Source organism: Panthera uncia, chromosome X (genome assembly GCF_023721935.1).
Source record: "Panthera uncia isolate 11264 chromosome X, Puncia_PCG_1.0, whole genome shotgun sequence".
Classification (NCBI taxonomy): domain Eukaryota; kingdom Metazoa; phylum Chordata; class Mammalia; order Carnivora; family Felidae; genus Panthera; species Panthera uncia.
This window is the reverse complement of record NC_064817.1, coordinates 49,822,234-49,830,933: the sequence shown is the minus strand read 5'-3', so window position 1 is coordinate 49,830,933 and position 8,700 is coordinate 49,822,234.

Genomic DNA, 8,700 nt, shown 5'->3' with positions numbered 1-8,700 from the left:
GCAACAGAAAGACAAATAAAGAAACTGATCCCATTCACAATTGCACCAAGACGCATAAAATACCTAGGTATAAACCTAACCAAAGATGTAAAAGATCTGTATGCTGAAAACTATAGAAAGTTGATGAAGGAAACTGAAGAAGATATAAAGAAATGGAAAAACATTCCCTGCTCATGGATTGGAAGAATAAATATAGTTAAAATGTCAATACTACCAAAAGCAATCTACACAGTCAATGCAATCCCAATCGAAATGGCACCAGCATTCTTCTCAAAGCTGGAACCACAAAAGACCCCAAATAGCCAAAGTAATTTTGAAGAAGAAGATCAAAACAGGAGGCATCACAATCCTAGACTTTAGCCTCTACTACAAAGCTGTAACCATCAAGACAGCATGGTATTGGCACAAAAACAGACACATAGACCAATGGAATAGAAGTAACCCCAGAACTAGACCCACAAAAGTATGGCCAACTAATCTTTGATAAAGCAGGAAAGAATAGCCAATGGAAAAAAGTCAGTCTCTTTAACAAATGGTGCTGGGAGAACAGGACAGCAACATGCAGAAGGATGAAACTAGACCACTTTCTTACACCATTCACAAAAACAAACTCAAAATGGATAAAGTACCTGAATGTGAGAGGGGAAACCATCAAAATCCGAGAGGAGAAAGCAGGCAAAAATCTCTCTGACCTCAGCGACAGCAATTTTTTACTTGACACATCCCCAAAGGCAAGAGAATTAAAAGCAAAAATGAACTATTGGGACCTCGTGAAGATAAAAAGCTTCTGCACAGCAAAAGAAACAATCCACAAAACTAAAAGGCAACCAACAGAATGGGAAAAGATATTTGCAAATGACATATCAGACAAGGGGTAGTATCCAAAATCTATAAAGAGCTCACCGATCTCCCCACCCGAAAAACAAATAATCCAGTGAGGACATGGGAAGAAACTGTGAATAGACACTTCTTTACAGAAGACATCCAGATGGCCAACAGGCACATGAAAAGATGCTCAACATCCCTCCTCATCAGGGAAATACAAATCAAATCCACACTCAGATACCACCTGACGCCAGTCAGAATAGCTAAAATGAACAAATCAGGAGACTATAGATGCTGGAGAGGATGTGGAGCAATGGGAACCCTCTTGTACTATTGGTGGGAACGCATACTGGTGCAGCAGCTCTGGAAAACAGTGTGGAGGTTCCTCAAAAAATTGAAAATAGACCTACCCTATGACCCAGCAGTAGCACTGCTAGGAGTTACCCAAGGGATACAGGAGTGCTGATGCATAGGGGCACTTGTACCCCAAAGTTTATAGCAGCACTCTCAACAATAGCCAAATTATGGAAAGAGCCTAAATGTCCATCAACTTTTGAATGGATAAAGAAATTGTGGTTCATATACACAATGGAATACTACGTGGCAATGAGAAAGAATGAAATATGGCCTTTTGTAGCAACAAGGATGGAACTGGAGAGTGTTATGCTAAGTGAAATAAGTCATACAGAGAAAGACAGAAAGCATATTTTTTCACTCTTATATGGATCTTGAGAAACTTAACAGGAGTCCATGGGGGAGGGGAAGAAAAAAAAGACTTTAGAGAGGGAGGGAGCCAAAACATAAGAGACTCTTCAAAAGTAAGAACAAACTGAGGGTTGATGGGGGGTGGGAGGGAGTGGAGGGTGGGTGAAGGGTGTTGAGGAGGGCAACTTTTGGGATGAGCACTGGGTGTTGTATGGAAACCAATTTGACAATAAATTTCATATTTAAAAAAATAAAAAAAGAAAAAGATAAAAAGATAAAAAAAAGAAAAAAAAGAACAACATCAGAATGATAGGAGTACCAGAAGAGAAAGAGAGATACATAGGGGTAGAAGGGCTATGTGAGCAAATCATAGCAGAAAACTTTCCTAACCTGGGGAAAGACACAGACATCAAAACCAGGAAGCACAGAGGACCCCCATTAGATTCAACAAAAATTGACCATCAACAAGGCATAGCATAGGGAAATTCACAAAATACTTAGGCAAGGAGAGAATCATGAAAGCGGCAAGGGAAAAAAAGTCCCTCACCTACAAGGGAAGACAGATCAGGTTTGCAGCAGACCTATCCACTGAAACTTGGCAGGCAGAAAGGAGTGGCAGGATATATTAAATGCGCTGAATAAGAAAAATATGCAGCCAAGAATTCTTTATCCAGGAAGGCTGTCATTCAAAATAGAAGGAGAGAGAAAAATTTTCCCAGACAAACAAAAATTAAAAGAGTTTGTGACCACTAAAACAGCCCTGCAAGAAATTTTAAGGGGGACTCTCTGAGGGGAGAAAAGATGATATAAATAAATACCAAAAGCAACGAAGATTAGAACAGACCAGAAAACACCACCAGGAACTCCAACTCTATAAGCATCATAATGACAGTAAATTCCTATCTTTCAGTACTCACTCTAAATGTCAATGGACTCAATGCTCCAATCAAAAGACATAGGGTAACAGAAGGGATAAGAAAACAAGATCCATGTATATGCTGTTTACAAGCATATAAGACCCAAATACACCTTCAGATTGAAAATATGGGGATGGATGGGGCGCCTGAGTGGCTCAGTCGGTTAAGCATCCGACTTCAGCCCGGGTCACGATCTCACGGTCCGTGAGTTCGAGCCCCGCGTCGGGCTCTGGGCTGATGGCTCAGAGCCTGGAGCCTGCTTCAGATTCTGTGTCTCCCTCTCTCTCTGCCCCTCCCCCATTCATGCTCTGTCTCTCTCTGTCTCAAAAATAAATAAACGTTAAAAAAAAAAAAGAAAATATGGGGATGGAGAACCATCTATCATGCTAATGGTCAACAAAAGAAAGCCAGAGTAGCCATACTTATATCAGACAATCAGGCTTTAAAATGAAGACTGTATCAAGAGATTCAGAAGTGCATTATATCACAATCAAGGGGTCTATCCACCAAGAAGACCTAACTATTGTAAACATTTATGCACCAAATGTGAGAGCACCCAAACATATAAATCAATCACAAACATCAAGAAACTCATCGATAGTAATACCATAAGAGTAGGAAACTTCAACACCCGACTCACAGCAATGGACAGAACATCTAATCAAAAAAATAAACAAGGAAACAATGGCTTTGAATGACACACTGGACCAGATGGACTTAACAGATATATTCAGAACATTTCATCCTAAAGCGGCAGAATATACATTTTACTCCAGTGCACATGGAATGTTCTCCAGAATAGACCATATACTGGGACACAAACCAGCCCTAAGTAAGTACAAAAAGCTTGAGATCATACCGTGCATATTTTCAGATCACAATGCTATGAAACTCGAAATCAACCTCGAGGAAACATTTGGAAAGGTAACAAATACTTGGAGACTGAAGAACATTCTACTAAAGAATGAATGGGCTACCAAGAAGTTAAAGAGAAAATTAAAAAGTATATGTAAACCAATGAAAATGATAACACCACAACCCAAAACCTCTGGGATGCAGCAAAGGCAGTCATAAGAGGAAAGTATATAGCAATCCAGGCCTTACTGAAGAAGGAAGAAAGATCTCAGATACACAACCTAATCTTACGCCTTAAGCAGCTGGAAAAAGAACAGCAAATAAAACCCAAAACCAGCAGAAGACAGGAAATAACAAAGATTAGAGCATAAATTAATGCTACCGAAACCAATCCAAACCAAAACGAAACAAAACAAACAAAAAAACGTAGAACAGATCAAAGAAGCTGGTTCTTTGAAAGAATTAACAAAATTGATAAACCACTAGCCAGTTTGATCAAAAAGAAAAAAAGAAAGTACCCAAATAAATAAAATCAAGAATGAAAGAGGAGAGATCACAACCAACACATCAGAAATGAAAACAATAATAAGAGAATATTATGGGGAAGTATATGCCAATAAAATGGGCAATCTGGAAGAAATGGACAAATTCCTAGAAACATATACACTACCAATACTGAAACAGGAAGAAATAGAAAATTTGAACAGACCCATAACCAGAAAGGAAATCGAATTAGTAATCAAAAATCTCCCATAAAACAAGAGTCCAGGGCCAGATGGCTTTCCAGAGGAATTCTACCAAACATTTAAGCAGGAGTTAACACCTATTCTATTGAAGCTGTTCCAAAAAAATAGAAATGGAATGAAAACTTCCAAACTGTTTCTATGAAGCCAGCATTACCTTGATTCCAAAACCAGACAGAGACCCCACTAAAAAGGAGAACTATAGACCAATTTTCCTGATGAACATGGATGCAAAAATCCTCAACAATATATTAGCCAACTGGATCCAACAATACATTTAAAAAAATTATTCACCACGACCAAGTGGGATTTATACCTGGGATGCAGGACTGATTCAATATCCACAAAACAATTACTGTGATTCATCACATCAATAAAAGAAAGGACAAGAACCATATGATCCTCTCAATAGATGCAGAGAAAGCATTTGACACAATACAGCATCCTTTCTTGATAAAAACCCTCGAGAAAGTAGGGATAGAAGGAGCATACCTCGAGATCATAAAAGCCATATATGAATGACCCGATGCTAATATCATCCTCAATGGGGAAAAACTGAGAGCTTTCCTTCTAAGGTCAGGAACAAGACAAGGACGTCCACTTTCACTACTGTTATTCAACATAGTATTGGAAGTCTTATCCTCTGCAATCAGACAACACAAAGAAATAAAAAACATCCCAATCAGCCAGGAGGTCAAACTTTCACTCTTTGCAGATGACATGATACTCTATGTGGAAAACCCAAAAGATTCCACCACAAAACTGCTAGAATTGATTCATGAATTCAGCAAAGTGGCAGGATAGAAAATCAACGCACAGAAATCTGTTGCATTCGTATATACCCACAATGAAGTCACAGAAAGAGAAATCAAGGAATCGATCCCATTTACAGTCACAGAGAAAAAACATAAAATACCTAGGAATAAATCTAATGAAAGAGGTGAAAATCTATGCACTGAAAACTATAGAAAACTTATGAAAGAAATTCAAGAAGACACAAAAAATGGAAAAAGATTCCATGCTCCTGGATAGGAAGAACAAATATTGTTAAAATGTCAATACTACCCAAAGCAATCTACATATTCAATGCAATCCCTATCAAAATAACACCAGCATTCTTCACAGAGCTAGAACAAACAATCCTAAAATTTGTATGGAAACAGAAAAGACCCCGAATAGCCAAAGCAATCTTGAAAAAGAAAATCAAAGCGGGAAGCATCACAATTCCAGACTTCAAGCAATATTACAAAGCTGTAATCATCAAGACAGTATGGTCCCGGCACAAGAACAGACATTCAGATCAGTGGAACAGAATAGAGAACCCAGAAATGGACCCACAAACATATGGCCAACTCATCTTTGACAAAGAAGGAAAGAATATCCAATAGAATAAAGACAGTCTCTTCAGTAAGTGTTGCTGGGAAAACTGGACAGCGACATGCAGAAGAATGAACCTGGATCACTTTCTTACACCATACACAAAAATAAAGTCAAAATGGATGAAAGACCTAAATGTAAGACAGGAAGCCATCAAAATCCTTGAGGAGAAAGCAGGCAAAAACCTCTTTTATCTTGGTCGCAGCAACTTCTTACTCAACACGTCTCCGGAGGCAAGGGAAACAAAAGCAAAAATGAACTACTGGGACCTCATCAAAATAAAAAGCTTCTGCACAGCAAAGGAAACAATCAGCAAAACTAAAAGGCAACCAACAGAATGGGAGAAGATATTTGCAAATGACATATCAGATAAAGGGTTAGTATCCAAAATGTATAAAGAACTTATCAAACTCAACACCCAAAAAACAAATAATCCAGTGAAGAAATGGGCAAAAGACATGAATAGACACTTCTCCAAAGAAGACATCCAGATGGGTAACCGACACATGAAAAAATGCTCAACATCACTCATCATCAGGGAAATAAAAATAAAAACCACCATGAGATACCACCTTACACCTGTCAGAATGGCTAACTTTAACAACTCAGGCAACAATAGATGTTGGCGAGGATGTGGAGAAAGAGGATCTCTTTTGCATTGTTGGTGGGAATGCAAGCTGGTGCAGCCACTCTGGAAGACAGTATGGAGGTTCCTCAAAAAACTAAAAATAGAATTACCCTACAACCCAGCAATTGCACAACTAGGCATTTATCCACGGGATACAGGTATGTTGTTTCAAAGGGACACATGCACCCCCATGTTTATAGCAGCACTATCAACAATAGCCAAAGTATTGAAAGAGCCCAAATGTCCATCGATGGATGAATGGATAAAGAAGATGTGGTATATATATATATATATATATATATATATATATATATATATATATATATAATGGAGTATTACTCGGCAATAAAAAATAATGAAATCTTGCCATTTCCAACTACATGGATGGAACTGGAGGGTATTATGCTAAGTGAAATTAGTCAGTCAGAGAAAGACAAGTATCATGACTTCACTCATATGAAGACTCTAAGAGACAAAACAGATGAACATAAGGGAAGGGAAACAAAAATAATATAAAAACAGAGAGGGAGACAAAATAGAAGTGACTCATAAATATGGAGAACAAACTGAGGGTTACTGGAGGGGTTGTAGGAGGGGGCATGGGGTAAATGGGTAAAGGGCACTAAGGAATCTACTCCTGAAATCATTGTTGTACTATATGCTAACTAATTTGGATGTAAATTTTTAAAATTAAAAAATTAAATTAAAAAAAATAAAAGTCAGTTATACCAATTAAAAAAATGCAATGTGCTTGTATATTCCATTCTCCCCAGTAACTCCATGTTCTAGGAGAGTGCTTCTCAACTGAGGTGGTTTACCCACTGGGGACATTTGGCAATGAATGGGATGTCATTTTTATTGTCACAACTTGGGGGGGTGGAGAGTGCTACTGACATCTTGTGGATAGGAATCAGGGATGCTGTTAAACATCCCCCAATGCACAAGACAACTCCAATAAGGAATTATTTACATCAATGTCAATAGTGCTGAGGTTGATAATCCTGGTCTAGTGGATATTATTAGCCAAAAAAAATGTTACAAATGAAAACTCTGAGGCTGAGTGAGATAAACAGCTCAAGGTCAAAGAGCTGAAAAGTGGCCTAGATAGGATTCAAGCCCAGACTGGTTGACTCTGGATCCAGCTCTTTGCTTACAATACTGCAATACTCCTGAGAAATGTTTTGTCAACTCATTTGGATGTATTACAACTCTGGCATGATAAGACATAACCCATGTTAGAGATGGGGAGGTAAGTGTTCAAATCTTGAGTTGTTAGCTTCTTAATCCATTTTAACATTATGCCCTATGGGCTACCCCACACCCCTCAAACACACACACACACACACACACACACACACACACAGCACAGGGTATGATGGCAATGAGGGTTTGGTACTTAGCTGGGGCCCCTGAGATGACTGGAAATGAGTGACTGCTGGGACTAGGGTGGTAGTGGAGAGGGAAGAGTGGAAAGTCCATCCTTGCCAAGATAGTAGTCAGTTATGGGGAGGCAGCAAGCCCATTAGTCCAGTCTCCTGGTACTCAAAAAATGTCTCCAGTCCTTAATTCCAAAACCAGCCCCCAAGAGGAACCACACCTTGCCATGTAGGGCTCATAGAAGTGGCCTGTTGATGTTGTTGAGTGATCACTGAATGCATCAATCAGGAAAGAATTCTTGAGATGTTTTATGATACATATTAGTAAGTTTATTTAAGTAGCATGGGGACAGGACCCGTGGGCAGAAAGAGCTTCACTTCTTCTGTATGAAGCTGGTGGTTATATGCTTAGTGCTCAAGGGGAAGGGGACATGCAGGGAGTATTAGATCATGTTTTCTTCGAATTTCTACTCACTAAACTACCTCCACAAGATTTCTCTGGTGCTTATCATTCAGTTAGATATTAACTATAGGTGATATTTACAGGCAGTCATGAGACCCTTTAAGAATGTAGCAACTAGCTGGGGCACCTGGGTGGCTCAGTCGGTTAAACGTCTGACTTTGACTCAGGTCATGATCTCATTGCTTGTGAGTTCCAGCCCCACATCGGGCTCTGTGCTGACAGCTCGGAGCCTGGAGCCTATTTCAGATTCTGTCTCTGTCTCTCTGCCCCTCCTCCGTTCATACACTGTCTTTCTCTCAAATATAAATAAACATTAAAAAAGATTTTAAAAAAAGAATGTAGCAACTAGCATGTATTTGATCCTTATCAAAACTATGCAGGCTATAGGTCAGCCTTCTGGGGTAAAGGCGAACATTTTTCTGCTTCTATCTCTCATCAGTGCAATCTATCCCAAAGCTCTCTTTTTACAGATAAGTCAAAATAAAGTCCAGAGAAAGATCTGGCTCACTGTCTTGAGGGAGGAAAAGGAACAGGAACACTAAGGTACCCTGCCATCTAGTGCAGAGCTCATGAAACTACATTCTCTGGAATCAGGCTTGCAAGCTAAGCAAGCCCTTTCACACCAGTGCTGAGTGGAAGCCAATACACCTTCTCACACCTCTGTACCTTTAATTCTCACCCAACAGTCTCTATTAATACCCTGGAATTTGAGGATCCTGAAGCAGATATTAAAGTGTGAAAGTAGGGAGTATTAGAAAGAAAGAGGGATAGAGACTGTCCCTCTTCCTCTTTTAATATATCTTTTACACTG